The 19,656-nt window shown below is 35.9% G+C and overlaps 1 pseudogene; it reads left to right on the forward strand.

Annotated features, from left to right (window-relative positions):
* LOC143640149 (aspartate--tRNA ligase, cytoplasmic-like) overlaps nucleotides 1-19,656 on the forward strand; it is a 58,732-nt pseudogene that overhangs the window by 19,876 nt on the left and 19,200 nt on the right.

The raw sequence follows: 19,656 nt of genomic DNA on the forward strand, positions 1-19,656 counted from the left end.
TGGATGTGAACAACTGGTTGTGGTTTAAAGATTTATTTATCAGATTCAGTTTTATTGTTTCATAGTAATAGTTGCACTCGGGTTTTAAAATTTCAGTGCCATGAATTACATTAACTCACTGATGAATTTAGTAGTTTTAGTGTTACTAGTATGGCAGCTCTACCTGTCCCTTTCCTAGACCTGCTGCCCAGAGACTGCCTCTTCATGTCTTCTGGTCTTCTGCCTGTATTTTCTTGTGGTTAGGCTGGCTTGTTTTGATTTCTTTGTGTGTGTCCCTTTATTTTATTTATTTATTTTTTATGTGGTGCTGGGGATTGAACCCAGAGCCTCACAAGTGCTAGGCAAGTGCTCTACCACTGAGCCATAACCCCATCCCATTATTTTCATTTCTTAGATAGTAAGTGTGCTTGTGAAATCATTTGTCATTCTGACTTAAGATCAGTGTATTTCCTATGAAATAGGACATAAATGAGTTTGGTCACTAGAAATAAACTTTTATCTATAAAAAGAAAAAAAAAGATGGTCATGGAATTCACAGACATATATGCCAAATTATATTTAATATACTAGAAATTTTTAGGGAAAAGTTAACTTGGAACATATAATTTATTAACTTCAAACAAATAGTGTATGTTGGGGTGTGTATGCATGATAGGTACTACAGATTGAACCCAGGGCCCATGCCTGCTAGACAAGTACTGGATCACTGAGCTATATCCCTAGTTCTTCTTTTTAGTTTTGAGACAGAGTCTTACTAATTTGCACAGGCTGGCTTCAAATTTGTGATTCTCCTGCTCAGCTTCCCAAGTAGCAAGGATTACAGGAATGTGCTACCAGTCCCAGCCAAGCAAATAATTTTTGGTTTTTGTGTTTTTTATATATATATACAAGTTTTGAAATATGTGAAACTGGCATTTTACATAGAAGGTATTTTTTTAATTGAATTGAATTATAACCTCAATGTTACATTCATAGCATTCTAATTAAAAGTCTTGCCTCATTTATCATTAATGTTCACTAAGAGACATTCTACCAACAAGTGGTGAGTCTATATGATATCTTTAGAAGTAGACACATTAAGAGCTGGGGTTATAGCACATTGGTAGGGCACTTGCATGGCACTTGGTTTGATCCTCAGCACCACATAAAAATAAATAAATAAAATAAAGGCATTGTGTCCATCTGCAACTGAAAATATATATATTTTTTAAAAAAGTAGATATATTAAAGTAGTCCACAGAAAAGTTATTCTAATTAGTAACAACAGTTGTTCATATCAAACATCAACTACAACTTACTAACTGAAGAACTAGTTGTAGATGGTCTCCCAAACAGAATCTAGTTAACTGATGTCTTCACATGTAAGTTAAAAGAAAGACAGGCTTTCATCGATATGTGATGGTACAAGAATGATCTTACTTTTAAACAAAGGAAGAATTTAGATAATTTCTAAAGTGAAAATCAAAATCTAGTTGTAACTTAGGCTTAACAGTTAAGTTGTAACTTGGGTTTGTTTTTTAAACAAAAAGCTATTTTTAGTCCCCTAAAAATTGTACCTTATACAGTTGTATGTAACTTTAGCAGTAATATGCTAAGATATTAAACTAGAGTAATTAAGAATAGTCCTGTTAATGGCTTTTAATAACTTGGGAAAAGGGAAAAGTCTCATAACTAAAACTGTGATAAATGATGAGTTTTTAGTTTTTGGGGTTGGTTTATTGGTAAGATAATTTTCCAGCTCCGGATGCATCACTCACCTTGTCTTTTTTATATTTGGACTACTAAGGTAGCTCAGAAATCCTTATCCTTGGTGGTAGAAAACATCTTTTCTTACAGAAAGCTAGTAATCTGATCTTTGTATTCAAAGTACTAATTTTCAAAGAAAAAGTTTGTACTTTGAAAACTGTTACCTCCTCTGTTCATATATAATAATAAATCAAGTGACGCTGTAAATTCTTTTTTTTTAAATTTTTTTATTGGTTGTTCAAAACATTACAAAGCTCTTGACGTATCATATTTCATACATTAGATTCAAGTGGGTTATGAACTCCCATTTTTACCCCAAATACAGATTGCAGAATCACATCGGTTACACATCCACATTTTTACATAATACCATAATAGTAACTGTTGTATTCTGCTACCTTTCCTATCCTCTACTATCCCCCCTCCCCTCCCCTCCCATCTTCTCTCTCTACCCCATCTACTGTAATTCATTTCTCTCCTTGTTTTTTTCCCATTCCCCTCACAACCTCTTATATGTAATTTGGTATAACAATGAGGGTCTCCTTCCATTTCCATGCAATTTCCCTTTTCTCTCCCTTTCCCTCCAACTTCATGACTCTGCTTAATATTAATCTTTTCCTCCTGCTCTTCCTCCCTGCTCTGTTCTTGGTTGCTCTCATTATATCAAAGAAGACATTTGGCATTTGTTTTTTAGGGATTGGCCAGCTTCACTTAGCATAATCTGCTCTAATGCCATCCATTTCCCTGCAAATTCCATGATTTTGTCATTTCTTAGTGCTGCGTAGAACTCCATTGTGTGTAAATGCCACATTTTTTTTATCCATTCATCTTTTGAAGGACATCGGGGTTGGTTCCACAGTCTAGCTTGTGAATTGTGCTGCTATGAACATCGATGTGGCAGTATCCCTGTAGTACGCTCTTTTAAGGTCTTCAGGGAATAGTCCGAGAAGGGCAATAGCTGGGTCAAAAGGTGGTTCCATTCCGAGCTTTCCCAGGAATCTCCATACTGCTTTCCAAATTGGCCGAACCAATTTACAGTCCCATCAGCAATGAACAAGTGTACCCTTTTCCCCACATCCTCACCAGCACTTGTTGTTGTTTGACTTCAGAATGGCTGCCAATCTTACTCGAGTGAGATGGTATCTTAGGGTGGTTTTGATTTGCATTTCTCTGACTGCTAGAGATGGTGAGAATTTTTTCATGTACTTGTTGATTGTTTGTATGTCCTCCTCTGAGAAGTGTCTGTTCAGGTCCTTGGCCCATTTGTTGATTGGGTTATTTGTTATCTTATTGTCTAATTTTTTGAGTTCTTTGTATACTCTGGATATTAGGGCTCTATCTGAAGTGTGAGGAGTAAAAATTTGTTCCCATGATGTAGGCTCCCTATTTACCTCTCTTATTGTTTCTCTTGCTGAGAAAAAACTTTTAAGTTTAAGTAAGTTCCATTTGTTGATTCTTGTTATTAACTCTTGTGCTATGGGTGTCCTATTAAGGAATTTGGAGCCCTACCCCACAATATGTAGATCAGAGCCAACTTTTTCTTCCATAAGACACAGAGTCTCCGATTTGATATCAAGCTCCTTGAACCATTTTGAGTTAACTTTTGTGCATGGCGAGAGGAGGGGATTCAGTTTCATTTTGTTGCTTATGGATTTCCAGTTTTCCCAGCACCATTTGTTGAAGATGCTATCCTTCCTCCATTGCATGCTTTTAGCCCCTTTATCAAATATAAGATAGTTGTAACTTTGTGGATTAGTCTCTGTGTCCTCTATTCTGTACCATGGGTCCACCCGCCTGCTTTGGTACCAGTGCCATGCTGTTTTTGTTACTATTGCTCTGTAATATAGTTTGAAATCTGGTATCGCTATACCACCTGATTCACACTTCCTGCTTAGAGTTGCTTTTGCTATTCTGGGTCTTTTATTTTTCCATATGAATTTCATGATTGCTTTATCTATTTCTACAAGAATTGCCTTTGGGATTTTGATTGGCATTGCATTAAACTTATAGAGAACTTTTGGTAATATCGCCATTTTGATGATGTTAGTTCTGCCTGTCCATGAACAGGGTATATTTTTCCATCTTCTAAGATCTTCTTCTATTTCTCTCTTTAGGGTTCTGTAGTTTTCATTGTATAACTCTTTCACCTCTTTTGTTAGGTTGATTCCCAAGTATTTTATTTTTTTTGAGGATATTGTGAATGGAGTGTTTTTCAGTTTTGTCGCTGATATGCAGAAATGCCTTTGATTTATGCGTGTTGATTTTATATGCTGCCACTTTGCTGAATTCATTTATTAGTTCTAGTAGTTTTTTTGTAGACCCTTTTGGGTCTTCTAGGTATAGAATCATGTTGTCCACAAATAGTGATAATTTAAGTTCTTCTTTTCCTATTTTTATGCCTTTAATTTCTTTCGTCTGTTTAATTGCTCTGGCCAGTGTTTTGAGAACCATATTGAATAGAAGTGGTGATAGAGGGCATCCCTGTCTTGTTCCAGATTTTAGAGGGAATGCCTTCAATTTTTCTCCACTCAGAATGATGCTAGCCTGAGGCTTAGCATAGATAGCTTTTACAATGTTGAGGTAAGTTCCTGTTATCCCTAGTTTTTCTAATGTTTTGAACATAAAGGGGTGCTGTACTTTGTCGAATGCTTTTTCTGCATCTATCGAGATGATCATATGGTTCTTATCTTTAAGTCTATTGATGTGGTGAATAACATTTATTGATTTCTGTATATTGAACCATCCTTGCATCCCAGGGATGAATCCTACTTGATCATGGTGCACACTTTTTTTGATGTGTTTTTGTATTCGATTCGCCAGAATTTTATTGAGGATTTTTGCATCTAGGTTCATTAGAGATATTGGTCTGTAGTTTTCTTTCTTTGAGGTGTCTTTGTCTGGTTTCGGAATCAGGGTGATGTTGGCCTCATAGAATGAATTTGGAAGAGCTCCCTCTTTTTCTATTTCCTGAAATAACTTGAAAAGTATTGGTATTAATTCTTCTTTAAAGGTTTTGTAAAACTCCGCTGTATACCCATCCGGTCCTGGGCTTTTCTTGGTTGGTAGTCTTTTGATTGCTTCTTCTATTTCATCCATTGACATTGGTCTGTTCAAATTGTGTGTATCCTCCTGACTCAGTCTGGGCAAATCATATGACTTAAGAAATTTTTTTGATGTCTTCACTATCTTCTATTTTATTGGAATATAGGTTTTCAAAATAATTTCTAATTCTCTTCTGTATTTCTGTAGCATCTGTTGTGATATTGCCTTTTTCATCCCGTATGTTAGTAATTTGAGTTCTCTCTCTTCTCTTCGTTAGCATGGCTAAGGGTCTGTCGATCTTATTTATTTTTTCGAAGAACCAACTTTTAGTTTTGTTAATTTTTTCAAGTTTCTTTGGTTTCAATTTCGTTGATTTCCACTCTGATTTTAATTATTTCTTGCCTTCTGCTACATTTGCTGTTGTTTTGCTCTTCCTTTTCTAGGGCTTTGAGATGAAGTGTGAGCTCATTTATTTGTTGGTTTTTTCTTTTTTTTTTTGAGGAATGACCTCCAGGCGATGAATTTCCCTCTTAAAACTGCTTTCATTGTGTCCCATAGATTCCGATATGTTGTGTCTGTATTTTCATTTATCTCTAAGAATTTTTTCATTTTCTCCTTTATGTCTTCTGTAACCCATTGATCATTCAGTAACATATTGTTCATTTTCCATGTGATGTAGGATTTTTCCTTCCTTCTTTTATCATTGATTTCCAGTTTCATTCCATTATTATCAGATAAAATGCATGGTATTATTTCCACCACTTTATATTTACTGAGGGTTGCCCTATGGCATAATATATGGTCTGTTTTTGAGAAGGATCCATGTGCTGCTGAGAAAAAAGTATATCCACTTGATGATGATTGATATATTCTATATATGTCATTTAAGTCTAGGTTATTTATTGTGATATTGAGTTCTATAGTTTCTTTATTCAACTTTTGTTTGGAGGATCTGTCCAATGGTGAGAGAGGTGTGTTGAAGTCACCCATAATTATTGTGTTGTGGTCTATTTGATTCTTGAACTTGAGGAGAATTTGTTTTATGAACATCGCAGCACCATTATTTGGTGCATAAATATTGATAATTGTTATGTCTTCTTGGTGAATGGTTCCTTTTAACGGTATATAATGTCCTTTCTTATCCCTTTTGATTAACTTAGTCTAGAAGTCATTTTATTCGATATGAGGATAGCTACCCCTGCTTGCTTATGTGGACCATGTGCATGGTATATTTTTGCCCAACCTTTCACCTTCAGCCTGTGTATGTCTTTTCCAATCAGATGTGTCTCCTGGAGGCAGCATATTATTGGATTTGTTTTTTTAATTCATGTTACCAGCCTATGTCGCTTTATTGGAGAGTTTAAGCCATTAACGTTTAGAGTTACTATTGATATATGGTTTGTACTTCCAGCCATGTTTGATTATTTATCTTTTTTTTTTTAATTTAGTTTGTTTCTCCATGATTAGCTCCCCCCCCCCCCCGCCACCCTCTGTCTTTACCGAGGCACTTCCCACTGATGGTTTTGGTTATTGTTTTTCATTTCTTCCTCGTGTAGTGTTTTGCTCAAGATGCTTTGCAATGCTGGTTTTCTGGCTGCAAATTCTTTTAACTTTTGTTTATCATGAAAGATTTTTATTTTGTTGTCGTACCTGAAGCTTAATTTTGATGGATACAGAATTCTTGGTTGGCATTCATTGTATTTCAGTGTTTGAAATACGTTGTTCCAGGATCTTCTCGCTTTCAGCGTCTGTGATGAAAAATCCATTGTTAACCTTATTGGTTTACCCCTGAATGTAATCTGCCTCCTTTCTCTTGTAGCTTTTAATATTTTCTCTTTGTTCTGTATATTGGATATCTTCATAACAATGTGTCTTGGCATTGGTCTACTGTGATTTTGTATGCTAGGTGTCCTGTATGCATCTACAATTTGTATATTCATTTCCTTTTCTATTTCTGGAAAGCTTTCTGTAATTATTTCATTCAGCAGGTTACTCATTCCCTTGGTTTGAACCTCTATATCTTCCTGTATCCCGATGACTCTTAAGTTTTTTTTTTTTTGTTATCCCATATCTCTTGGATGTTTTTCTTGTGATTTTTTTACCAGCCTTCTGAGTTGGGTAGACTCTTTTCAAGATGATATATTTCGTCTTCATTATCTGACGTTCTGGCTTCTACTTGCTCCACTCTGTTAGTGATACTCTCATTTGAGTTTTTAATTTGGTTTATAGTTTCCTTCATTTCTAGAATTATTGTTTTTTTTGTTTTGTTTTTATAATCTCTATCTTTTATCTGTTTATGTAATTCATTTTCAATGAGTTCTTTCACTGTTCGAATTTGCTGTCTCATATCCTCTTTAAGGTTCCATTCCATCTGTCTAAGGTATTCCTTGAGTTCTTTATTTGACCATTTTTCTGATGACTCTAGGTCCTCCTGAATATTTAGGCTGTCCTGCATTGTTTGTACTTCTTTTCTGCCTTGCTTTTTCATGCTGCTCATGTTACTTCTTGTTCTGTTTGACTGCTGAGTTACTGTTTACTCCTATAAATTTATTTGATGCTTGGGAGGAAAGGTATTAGAAGGGAAGGGAAGAAGTCACGAAAGAGAATGAGAGTAAGCAGGTAGAATTCAAGGAAGGGGGAATAAGAAAATTGAAAAGAAATGAAAAGACAAAAGAAAAATAATAGAAAATTAAAAAAAAGAAAAATAATAAAATAATTAAAAGTAAAAAATTTTAAAAACAACAAAAAGATGAAAATAAAAAAAACAGATTAAAAAAATTAATAAATGCAGTCTTAGAATTTGATTAACTTCTCTTCCAGTAGGTGGAGTTGTGCCCACCGGGCCAAGCTTCTCCTCTCAATATGTGGGAACCAATCACTGTGTAGCAGCTCCTCCTCCCAGACTGGGCAGGTCTCCAATCCTGAGTGCCTAGGGCCTTCTCTTGTGTCTAGTCCCTTCCCCACTTTTCCTCAAGCCAGGCCCCGCTCACCGGTGACGCTCACTACAATACTGGCTACATGCCAGGTCTGCTGCTCCTGGGAGCCCTGTTTTCATGAATGACTGGGAACACTCTCACTGTTTGCCATTCCCTCAGACCCTAAGTTTGTAGAGCTTGGGGCTGAGAACCCTCAGCGAATTTTGCTAGCCCTCTGGTAGCCACGCTCCCGGTAGCTGGTGCAAGAGACCTCAGTTGTCAGCACTGGTGGGAGCAGTAGCTGGGAGTTCCACGCGGCGGTCCTGCGCCATTCCTGATTCCCTCTGTCTGGCTATCGCACTCACGGGAGAGTGGGATGGGCCCTTAAGGTTTCGCTGTGTGGAGAGGGAGGGCTAGGGGGTTACACACCTGTCGCCGCTGGTTTCAATGAAGTTATCTCCTCCGCCGCATTCTGGTGACGTCAGTTCTCTGCCATGGTGGTATCCCATGCAAATGGCGACAGTTCGTTCCCTTTGCCAGGTGACCAATGCAACAGGTAGGTCCTGACTGTCTCTCCCAAACCCCGTTTCAATCCTGTGGCCACTGGCTATGAAAGCTCAGTTGGCATTAACCTCTGTAGGGTCAGAAGGGCCGACCAGATGTTTCAGCGGGTTCGTTTAGTGCTGAGTCACAGCAGTTTGTCTGCGAGAAGCAGGCAAACGGGAGCTTAAATTCAGCCGATCCGGGCTCCGTGTGTGTTCTGAGAGGCCCAGACTGTTCGCCCCAGATCCACGTCAGCTCAGCATTACCTAGTGATTCTGAGCAAACAGCATTTCAATAGTTTACGACTCCCTATGCTCGCGCAGCTGAAGAGGTCAGAGACTTGATCTCTCCGCGCCCACTGCCATGTTGGATCTCTCGATGCTGTAAATTCTTAAGAACTTTTTTAAAATATTTTTTTTAGTTGTAGATGGATACAATATCTTTATTTTATTTATTCATTTTTATGTAGTGCTGAAGACCAAACCTAGTGCCTCACACATGTGAGGCAAGTATTCTACCCCTGAGTTACAACCCCAGCCCAGAAGAACTTTTAGAATTTAAGATGTATCTTTTTTGCCTGCTGCCTGCTGGTTCCTTCTCTACAATGGCTGGTTCCCTCTCTACAATGTTGTTTTCCAGTACACTCTTCAGATTGGGCAGAATCTCCATGCCTACAATCTCCATCTCTTGTGATTTTCTTTTTGGGGAAGGGAGTATGGGGGGCGGGGGGCATATAACTCAGGGACTCTGGACCACTGAGCCACATCCCCAGCCCTATTTTTGTATTTTATTTAGAGAGAGACAGGGTCTCACTGAGTTGCTTAGTGCCCTGCTGAGGCTGGCTTTGAACTCCTGGTCCACCTGTCTCAGCCTTCCGAGTCACTGGGATTATAGGCCTGTGCCACTGCGCCTGGCCCCTTGTGATGGTTATTGATTCCTTGGGGATCCACACAGGATGGTGGAAATTTTTTATATATACTTTTTATATTTTACTATACACTTCAATAGTAGTCTTAAAATTATGGAAGGGTATTTTTCCAGGTTAAATGCAGCCAAGAACTTCAGTGTGAACTTAGTTCCTCCAATAGAATTTAATTTCACATTCACAATTCAAGGATATCTGTGTTCAGTACAGGTGAAGATTTCAAAGCAATTTGAATACAGACTTTGAACACCGCTGGGTTACCAGGTGGTACTTGATAGTAAAAAGACATTCTGAACTCAAAAAAACCTGTACCATTTAAGCAGTTGGTATTCAATCATATTTTTTGTCTGATAGGGGCAGCAGATCATTAATAGTATAGTAGCAAGGAAAAATATTCTGTTTTCGGTTTCAGTAGTTTATCAGATTAGATATTTGATAATCCATTTAAAATGATACAAATTTCAATAGTGCTGCATTATGAATTTTCACATGAACAACATAGTTTTATAAAATTATCCACTGATACTTTATTTAAGTTGTCATTGTTAGATTGTTCTTTGAAGAATTTTAGTTAATTATGAGGCAAAATTTTTCTGAATCAACCTCAAAGTTTCATGTAATTATGAACAGGCATTCTTCACATTACTAACGTTGAAATCAAATATAGAAACACATTAAATAAAGAACTGACACTAAGGCTAAGGTCTATATAGTAAACCAATGTCAGCAATTTAGTTTTAGTAAAACTTTAAAGTTTGAATTGTTTTTATCTTCTTTAAAAATTAATTTTAAAGGTAAGAGCTATAATAATAATAAGCATTTACACTAGTTTTATACTTGTAGAGTTTGGGAGTTTTTGTTTGTTTGTTTGTTTTGGGTTTTGGCACTCTGTTGAACTCAGGTTCTCACTAGGCAAGTGCTATACCATCAGCTACATCCCCCACCCTTTTTTTTTCATTTTCATTTTAGTTTGAAACCATCTCACTAAGTTACCCAAATTGGCTTTATCAGACTTGTAATTCTTTCTTTAGCCTCCCAAGTAGCTTGGGTTACAGGCCTGGGTCCCCAGCTACTTGTAAGTATTTAAGTAAAGTGATAAAAAATTAATTTAAGTGATCACTGAAGGTCCCTTATATCTTTTGTTCTACTAAAGAGAGCCCATATAGTATTTTCAGAGTCAGTTCTTGGTCTGTGCCATATTGAATAGGGAATATACTTCTCACCTATCTTATTTTAAACTTACTGTTCTTGAGATTTTGGTAAAGAAAAATGAGTTCATAAAATAATTCATCATAGAACCACTAGGATGATCGAAATCTTTCGTTTTTGCCAAGCACCAATGAGAGCTGGTTTAATAGAGGACCAGAGAACCCAGAGACTTGGCTTACCCACTAAATGGTTACAAAAATTCAGGCTTCTTCTGAACTCTGCTCAACCAAACCTCCACTTCTAGACTTTGATGTTTTTATTATATGTGAAATGCTATTAATATTTAAGAAACTAAATAAATCTACAATTAAAATTTAGTAATGACTGCTGTTGATATATCATGCCAAGCTTTCTGGTGTCTAGCATGAATTTTTATACTTATTTGGGTTTTCTTCCTTGATAGTACCTGTACCAAGCCATAGTACAATGATCACCAGCATCTTCCCCATCTAATATACCAAGAAATAAGAGGTTTGCTCATAATAGCAATAATAGCTGACTATTCTTATGTACTAAATATAGACCTGTGAAGTGCCATACTTTCATTTTCTCACCCATTCCTCATAGCAACTCTGTAAGGTGTAGAGTGTTTTGTTTGGGTTTTTGGTTTTTGGTTTGGTTGGGATTTTGGTTTTTATTCTTTTCTATTTATTTAAAAAGTATCATTGAAGCTAGGAGCAGTGAGATATGCTTGTAATCCAGTGGCTCAGGAGACTGAATCAGGAAGATTGCAAGTTGAGGCCAGCCTCAGAAACTTAGGGAGGCCCTAAGCAACTTAGTGAGACCCTGTCTCTAAGAAATTGTAAGAAAGGGCTAGGGATATGGTTCAATGGTTAAGTGCTGAGTACCCCCAAATAAATAAAAATATACAACAGATTTTAAATTAGTATAAAATATTTTATGTTTGAATTATAAGTTGATGCTAAAAATAATTTCAAAAGAGAGATTTAAGTTTTCTAAACATTAAGTTATGAAACTCATACTGAGTTTGTCTCTATTCCTATAAAGCAGTAGTTGCTTTCCTAAGGAATCACCCCATTGTTTAAAAGCATGCTATAAAAATAATGGGGAACAAAATTGGAACTGAGTTCCATGTTGCAGTGGCAGTTATTTCAGTAATTTAAAATTTTTGGTGTTTATAAACATAAAATCTAGACATCACTAGGCATATCTACTAATTGATTACATCTAGTTTTATTTAGCGCCCCCCCTTTCCTTATCAGCACTGCCATCAGATATAGACCATCTTACACATTATAAGGCACAAAGCAAAGCACCTGTGTGGTATATTGAAGACAAGTTTCAACTTTTAAGTTAAAATAATTGATGTGGAAAATACAACCACAGACTAAAAATTTAAAATAGGGAGTTATCATTTGCCAAGGTTCTGGAAGATGATGAAAGAGTTTTTCTGGATAAATTGCAAGTTCTTTGTTAAACAATTGCACAAACTGAAATCCTCCATATAGTTCCATCTTCAGCAAGGGATAAGAGATCTTGAAACATTTGGGTATGGGTATTCTTTCAGATTACTTTTTTGTAGAATAGTGCTAATACACTGTTGATTCTCTGTTATATGGCATATACATTCCAATTTGTACTGTGCCAATTTGTACAGTAAAAATCACAGGATTTATGGAGAAATGACTTAATGGTATGATACTGAGAAACTTAATCGGTGGCACTTTCTTTAAAGGCAAGAACTCAACATTTTAAACGTAGGTTGAATAGTTTTATACATGGTGGATACTTGAAAAATACATAAATACTATAATAAATATAATATTTTGCCTTTAAAAAAAAGATCTGCAGTTTGCTTGTGGAAATACAAAAAAATGCAGCCTGTGAGCTATTGTGAAATAATAGAAGACTGACTGAAATTGGAGGGAAAGTAGTAACACCAGATGTAGGTGATTGTGGCTTATAACATAGGCCACAGGTAGATGTTTTGAGATAGATGTGTGTATTTTGAATATTCCTGTGTGACTGAGGGCACCCAAGCACTATTGTCTTCCCTGGCCTATTGTTTCTTACTAATGAAATCTGACTTAGGCAAATACAGAATTCTCTGCTTATGTTGTTCCTAATTTATCAACTGTGTTCACACTTTCAGAACAAGTTTATACCAAAATTGATTTGTCTCTTGAAAGAGATAATGGTGTTTGCCCAATGATTGGGTTAAAAACATGGGTATTATCTGTTTGGTTACTGCTTGTGTGGGGAAGAGGAAAATAACAAAGTAGACGATAACTTCAAAGTTTCTAGTTTGAAGAAACTAAGTAAATATGACAATATTAATCTAAAGTAAATTGCCAAGATGGGCTGTACTAAACAAGATCCGCTCTCTGGAACTGGGCTGAGCTCACCTTTCCTTAGAGCACTGGCCAAATAAAGGAAAGATAAGAACAGGACTGAAACTCTGCTTGGATGGGCAGTCCACAGGATTTCCAAAGCTTTAATTGTGTTGAGTAAATTGAAGACAAGTTTCAACTTTTAAGTTAAAAAAAGCCAAGACTGAAACAGGTAGTTTTACTGAAAACCATCATTTTTTTTCTTACTGATAATATTCTGTTCCTCTCATCCTGAGTCTTCTCTCCATTCTAAGTATTTCCTCCATTGTCTTCACCATCACTCCATTTTAACACATCACTCCTATGGCCATAGTGTGGGTTTTGTCCCTCAGGACTTCACCATTTTTAACTCCAGTGACCACCATTTCTAATGACAGTTTCTACCAATCTCCCTTTCCCAAGCCTACTAATTTTCTAATGGACTTCGTCAAGACTTCTAGTCTTTTTATCTGTCTTCTCATTTTCTCCCAGTATATTCAACCTCCTTCTGACCTCATGCAACCCCATGTTTCATTCCTAGAACTGCATGATTATCCACCACTTTATCCACCTATTTTGTTGTCTTGTCCTGTAAATACTGTTCAAACTACCCTGTCCTATGGACTCCTCTGACTCCATAATCACACTGAGGTTTGAGTATTGTGTAGGATTTGTGGCATAATGATTGATTTCCACTGATCAGCTGTGCCCAGTAATATATATTCTACTTTATAATAAAAATTGAAGATTATAAGCTGCCTGTATTTGAAGTCATCAGGATCCTTCCTCTTTATCCCTTAGTTTCTAAGTATACTTACAAATGAAAAATTTGGAAAACTGAGTTTTATTGCTTACTATTTCAGCAGCCTTCTTTTATGATTTAAAAGAAATTCTGGTGGATTCTGTTTTTTTAAGTGAAGTGAAAAATCCTTTTTTACAAGTGTTTTTGGCTTATATTAGAAATTTGAGGACCAATGAAGCATGAAGTGAGTCAAAAAATTTTTTAACACATTCTACTTGGAAAATCAGCTGCTTAGTGATCTAGCTAACCATTCTACCAGAATCTAGTTTGGAAAATAGTATGCACAGAAAATGTCTATGAGGAAAAAGCCATTTCAGTTTCTCACCTATTTATCATTCTGTTTGGGGTCATTTTTTCCCTCTACTGCTAAGATTGAACCTAGGAATGCTTTACCACTAAGCTACATCCCATCCTTTTTTTTTTCTTTTTTCTTTTTTAATTTTGAGACAGTGTCTCACTAAGTTTCTGAGGCTGACTTTGAACTTACAATCCTCCTGCCTGCCTCAGCCTCTCTCGAATCAGTCTTTATATATAAAATGCCTGAGATTATCTTTACTACTAGGGAGTGCCTAAGGACTGTTTATTCTCAAGATGTCTCCATTCTTAATGTTACTACCCAAGGACACTAGACATCAAGACATGTGAACTCATATACAACAAAGTGGGAGAAATAATGGTATTTATATGTTAATTGCTTAGGCCCTACATTGAACTCTATTCCCTCTGGCCGCATACCAGGTGGGCAAAAGCTGGGAGTCTACTATTAAAAATATCAAATCAGATAGTTCCAGATGGGGTTTCCTCATCGTTTAAAAGGCAAAATATGAGGTCACTTTTAATATCTTAAGTAGATAACGATCTTAGCATTTACTTTTGACATTAAATTTGAGGTGTTTATCTTTTACCTTATTAGACTACATATACTGCTAGCAGTTTTGAGGTTTTTCCTTAAAAAAAAAAAAACATTGGGGGCTGAGGTTGTGGCTCAGTGGTAGAGCACTTGCCTAGCATGTTTGAGGCTCTGGTTTCGATTCTCAGCACCACATACAAATAAATAAAAAAAAACGTCCGTTGACACCCCCAAAAAAAGAAAGGTGGCTGGAACTGTGGCTCAGTGGTAATACATTGCCTTGCATGTGTGAGGCACTGGGTTCGATTCTCAGCACTACGTATAAATAAGTAAAATAAAGATCTATCAACAATTAAGGGAAAAAATATTTTTAAAAAGAAAAGAAAAGAAAGAAAGAAACATTGGAGTTTAATACAGAGTAAACTGTTTTCCCCAAATTATCTCTCCTTCGAATGCTAATCTGAAAAGTTGACTCACTAATTGGATTTAAGTACCATAGGACTCTTTATCACATTATTTTAATCAATTCTTTGAAAAGATCAATTTTGTTGTAACTAAATGAATATAAAAATGAAGCAACTGAGGGGCTTGGGGTTGTAGCTCAGTGCTAGAGCACTCGCCTAGCACGTGCAAAGACGCTGAGTTTGATCCTCAGCACCACATAAAAATAAATAAAGATATTGTGTCCAGCTACAACTAAAAAATATATTTAAAAAAAATTAAGCAACTGAATGAGTTACATAAAGTTGTTGGCACATCTTGTTCCTTAGAATTTTAAGAACAAATACTTTATTGTATATCTGAAATGATTCGAAGGCTTTAAATGAAATTTGTCTGGAAACAGGAAGATACAATACCTATCCAAATCTGTATTTCTGGACTTTCCTCTAATGTTGACTTTAATAATCTGATTTAGTAGCTAATGCTGGAGTTGAGGCAAGGAATGATCCCCTTTTTTTATCTTTCTATTTATTGTTTTCATTCATTGTTTCTCTAGCTAGACCTAGGCAGAATGTCTTTGACCACATTTCAGCTTTTTTCTGGAAGGAAACTAGTATGAAATTCAGTCCATAAGAGTAGATAAATTTAGCTTGAGTCAGCTTAAAGAAGACTGTCTGGTAATGGAAGGTCCAGGAGACCGTCAAGGGTCTTTTGCAAAGCCCAAAGGGGTAAAGTAAGAGAATCAAGATGTTTGGAACATAATAAAAAGATAGCCAGGTGGGGCAGGGCAGGTGACTTGGTAAAGCAGAACTACACTAACCAATGAGGAGGAGAAAACTTTCCTAATATAGACATGTGAAACAGCAACAAAATTCTCATAAGGCCTGAATCATATACTCAGACATCAAGTTTACTTGTGTAAACAGATGAGGCAGCTAGTAAGTGGCAGTCACATTAAGACAGATTCAGTGCTAGTATTGGAAAAGGTTTTAAACAGTAAACTGAAACCTCTTTGTTCTTTCAGGTCTTAGAAGAGCCTTATCTTAGTTCACCAACTACTTTTGCCTTAATAAATTGAGCTGCTTCAAAACTCGAAATTTTAATTAGCTATTATATCATAACTCTAGAACAGGAGAAAATGTAAGAAATATATTTACTCTTGTTTATTTATTTTTTATTTTTTGGTACCAAGGATTAAACCCAGAAGCACTTAGCCACTGAGCCACATCCTCAGCCCCTTTTTCTTATTTTTTATTTTGTGACAGGGTCTCACTAAGTTGCTGAGGCTGGCTTTGAACTTGTGATTCTCCTGCCTTATCCTCCTCAGCTGCTGGAATTATAGGTGTGTGCCATCACACCCAGCTAATTTTTTTTTTTTGAGAGTTAATAACAGGCATAGAATCCTAGGCAGTATAGCAAAGTAAAATGAAAATTTTTCTTTCTTATTATTCTGAATCTGTTATCCTCATTTTGATCTCTTCTCTAAGCAAATGTTCATGAACTGGATTGGGGTGGTGGTGTGTGTAAAATAAGCACTGTTGGGTTTCTGAAATGTTTGATAGCACCACAACTTTACTAAAGACCCAGTTCTTCATCAGAATGAATAGAACTTTTCCATGAACATTAGATCTTATTGTTTTCAACAACTGTATTGTGGTACATTCTACTGGTATAAGAATATGCACAAATAAGGGCTGGGGTTGTGGCTCAGTAATAGAGTGTTTGAATAGCATGCTTGAGGCACTGAGTTCGATCCTCAGTACCACATAAATGTAAAATAAACATATTGTGTCCACTTAAAACTAAAAAATAAATATTTTAAATAAATTAATTAATTAAATAAAGGCATTTCCACCTACAACTAAAAAAATTTCTTTTAAATATACACAATAGTAAAACTAGTACATTTTGTATGGGAATCACTATTTCCTCCTTGGTTATGTACTAGAGATTTTTAAAATACATCAAGTGTTTTAATAACTTCATAAAGGTTTTATTTCAGAATTTGAGTGTCTCATTCAAGATTAAAGTTTCTTAAAGAATAAACTACCTAGGAGTACATTTATTTTATCGTCATCATATATTAAGTTTTATTCATAAAGACATTCTTTTAGTAGGAATACACAATCCAGTAGGCTGTCTGTCATAAATCCAGTGGCAAAGTTTACTCAGAAACTATAGGCAATGAAGATTTAATTTCAAAATAGCACCCTAATGTCCTCTTGAAATCTTTTCAGTTGACCTTCTTCTATTATTTAATACCATTACATACCAGTAATTGCATTTATTGAAGCCAGTGTTTCTCATTATAGGAAATGCTGATCATACTGAATCTCAAGTATGGGGAGCAAAATGTTCTTTAATAAATAATTGAAAACCTTTTGCTACTTTTCACAATTTACTTGGCCCTATTGCCTTTTATGCCCAGAGTATCTTATAAATGATAACTAAACTATGGCATCTAAAAAAAATCTCTTAATGTCACAAAGTGTGCAACATAATAGGTTATTTTAAGTAGGTTATATAGACTGGTTTTATCTCAAGTGGCTACTGTTTTAAAGAGAGTTTAACATGTTCAACTTTGTTCCTTAAACACCAAATGAATCCTGACACCTCTAATGAGTTGATTAAAGTTGGGAATTTTATCTCTTGACAGCATCAACAAGGAAAGCATCGTAGATGTAGAAGGCGTTGTGAGAAAAGTGAATCAGAAAGTTGGAAGCGGTACACAGCAGGATGTTGAGTTACATGTTCAGAAGGTAACCCTTTTCAAAATACGAAATTGTGAGGGCTGGGGAGCACTTTCTAGCATGTCTGAGACCCTCGGTTTGATCCCCAGCACCTAAACAAACACACACACACACACACACACACACACACAAAATATGTAAAAATATTTATGTATATAAATGGTATCTAGACATAAATTACAGCTTTTCATGTCACATCTACATTTTTTAAAGCTATTTTTTAATTTATTTTTTAGAAGTAGCTGGACATAATACCTTTATTTTGTTTATTTATTTTTTATGTGGTGCTGAGGATTAAACCCAGGACCTCGCACATGCTTGACGAGAGCTCTACCACTGAGCCACTATCCCAGCCCCAACATCTACATTTTTTTTAATAGTTTTTTTAGTTACAGATGGACACAATGTCTTTATCTATTTTTATGTGGTGCTGGGGATCAAACCCAGTGCTTCACACGGCCAAGGCAGGTGCTCTACCACTGAGCTACAGCCTCAACAGTTTGTGTTATATAACAGATTATCTCAGGTTTGTTTGTTTTGTTTTTTAATTACCTCAGGATTTAATGACATAGAACAACAAACATTTGCTCATGATTCTGTGAGCAAATTAGGATAGGCCGGTCTGGAATGGGTCACCTGCTCCACATGGCATTGACTGGTTCACTGATGTATCTGGAGCATCGCTTCTTATGGCCTCTCCTAATCAAGGATCACCTAGATGTGTTGATATGGTACTAGGGTAGTTCCCAGAGGCAAGTAAGGAGAGCCCCTCGCACAAGCACTTTTTTCAAAATTTCAGCTTGTGTCATGTTTATTAAATATCTTTTGTTCAAAGTCATTAGTCAAAACTCAATTCTAAGCAGTAGTGAAATAGATTCCAATTTTTGGAGGAGGAGCAGCAAGAACATACATACAGGAACAAGAGGAATTATTGCAGCCATTTTTGTACTTAGTCACATAGGAAAAATATAAAACACATCTTAAAAATTTATTTACAATTATGAATCGGTCTTACTATGAATTTTCTTCTGATGATGCTTTTAAAGTTTGATTAATTATGCCAATCTTTAATCATTTTGTTTCATTGAATTAATATTTTCACAACATAGAAAAGTCAAAAGAGATGACCCCACATTGGTCTCAGGTTACAAATAGTAATTTTTTTTTTTTTTTTTTGTGATGCTAGGGATTGAACCCAGGGCCTTGTGCATGGGAAGCAAGCACTCTACCAACTGAGCTATATCCCCAGCCCATTACCTTTTTCTTTTTTTTTAACATAACTTTATCCTTCATCTATTTTTCTTCTCAAGCATAGAAACTGAGAATGCTCATTTTCATTGACTTGGTAACCAGCTACTTAGGAGGATCACAATTTTGAGGCCAGCCTGGGCAATCTAGCAAGATTCTGACTCAGAATTTTTTAAAAGAGGATTGGGAGTGGGGGTGTAACTCCATGGTGGGGCACTTGCCTAACATGCACAGCCCTGAGTTCAGCCCCTATTTCTACAAAAAAAAAAGTAAATTCACACACATTTAGTACTATTGAAATAACCTTTCAATTTTGAACCTATATCTCTGCAATTGAGGCCTAGATTATGTCTACAATATGCATCATTAATATCTCTTTAAGAAGGTATCTTCAGGGTTGGGGTTGTGGCTCAGCGGTAGAGTGCTTGCCTAACACATGCAAGGCCCTGGATTCAATTATCAACACCACATAAAAATAAATAAATAAACATATTGTGTATTGTGTCCAACTACAACTAAAAAAAATATTTTTTTTTAAAGAAGGTGTCTTCAAAACAAGATGGTTTCTTTCACCTTCACCTTATCTCTGTATGTGTATATTTATATGTTCATGAGTATATATTAAAAAAATGAGGCAGACTGATTCAGAAAGACTAATAACACATACATACTCACTAATTTGAGAGTAAGATTGTACTTAACAGAAATTGATTATCATGGAATTCTCTTGAGACATAGAAAATCTTGTATTTTTACTGACCTAACTTGATAGAATTCTTTCTATGTGTCTTATTTTGATTCAATCCCATCAGGCAGTCTGTAACCTAGTAAAGAAGTCCGTTGATGCTGACTTCT

This window comes from Callospermophilus lateralis, unplaced genomic scaffold, assembly GCF_048772815.1.
Source record: "Callospermophilus lateralis isolate mCalLat2 unplaced genomic scaffold, mCalLat2.hap1 Scaffold_124, whole genome shotgun sequence".
NCBI lineage: Eukaryota > Metazoa > Chordata > Mammalia > Rodentia > Sciuridae > Callospermophilus > Callospermophilus lateralis.